We start from the raw sequence: 1,521 nt of genomic DNA, 5'->3' as shown, positions 1-1,521 counted from the left end.
AGAGAGAGGAAGAGAGAAAGAAAAAGAGAGAGAGAGTGAGAGATAGAGATAGAGAGAAAGTTTATTAAATTTCTTTCCACGGTATGATCTCTTTCAAATTTACTACACTGATGTAGTTTTGAATACTGATGACGAAATTCACGTTAATTTTCTCTAGAAAATAGCAAAAAAAGTTACAAGCTTTTAGAGTTATGAAATGTTTACGAATCGGAAGCCTTCATTACCGACATACCGGAAGCAGTAACTATCTGTTTCCATAGGAACAGTATGTATGACTTGGTTGCATGTATCACTCTTACCCTAATTGTAGTCGCGAGCGTAGTCACCCTCTCAGCTCTTTCATCCTTCACTGGGTGGCACTACCACAATGTGACAGCCTGAATGAAAGAGACTTGGAACAGGTTGGTACTCATTTACAGATTTGGACAACGTGAAATGGAGTGCCTTGTTCCTCAATGCAACGCACCTCAACTCACGACGTTTTTATTTTAAACCGATTTCTGGTTTTCTCCGTGCATGCTCTAAGTTTCTCTTTTGCATGCATTTATTTAGACATCTGAAATTAGGAGTAACTATGTAGCGCTTCTTCAACCCTGAAATAATAAATACATTTCTTTCTAATTCTGGTACTGACCTGCAATTTTGAAGGGGAGGGGTCAAGTCAATTACATCGATCCTGATACTTCACTGGTACTTATTTTATCTTGTAGAAGGATGACAGTCAAAGTCGATCACGGAGGAATGGGCATTTTTTTCTTCTGTTCATAAAATATCTTAAATCACACCCTACCAACTTTAAACCTTACACATTGGATTGATAATGTAGTTCTAGATCCACTAAATCTGAAAACGAAAGTCGGGGTTGTCACAATTGGAAAGCCTTTTTCCATAGATTTATTAAATTAAGGCTGACTTAAACCTATACAACAATAGTAACGTCTATGTAGTCACTTTACCTGGTAAAAATAAAAGCTATATCTTTGCCAAATATCACAGTACTATCTTTAAAATGGAAAGGCTCACTCACCTTTATTTTATCTCTGATTTGTTTCCGTCACGGTGTCCCAACATGGCCGCAATCCATGCTAGGATAGCATTTTGAAGGGTTTCGTACAAATCGACTCCAGTACTTATCTTTAATCTGATATCTATTCTAGTGTCTTTTGCCGAACCGCTAAGTTACGGGGATATCAGCAAACGAACACCAATCGTCAAGCGGTGGATGGTAGGGGAGGACAAACACAAAGATACACGAACACACACACAGACACACAGACACAGACACAGACACACACAAACACGTGCGCGCGGGCACACACACAGACATATTTATACGATGGGTTTCCATAAAGTTTCCACCTACTAATTCCCTCACAAAGCATTGATCAGCCCGAAACAATCGTAGAAGACTCTTGCCTAAGGTGCCGCGCAGAGGGACTGAAACCGAAACCACCAGGCCGCAAAGCGATCGACAATGCCTGCGTCTACATCATCAATATCTTCAAAGTATCTTCAAAAAGG

Source organism: Octopus bimaculoides, chromosome 1 (genome assembly GCF_001194135.2).
Source record: "Octopus bimaculoides isolate UCB-OBI-ISO-001 chromosome 1, ASM119413v2, whole genome shotgun sequence".
NCBI classification, from domain to species: Eukaryota; Metazoa; Mollusca; class Cephalopoda; order Octopoda; family Octopodidae; genus Octopus; species Octopus bimaculoides.
The sequence above is the reverse complement of the archived record's forward strand: the minus strand, read 5'-3'. Positions refer to the sequence as shown.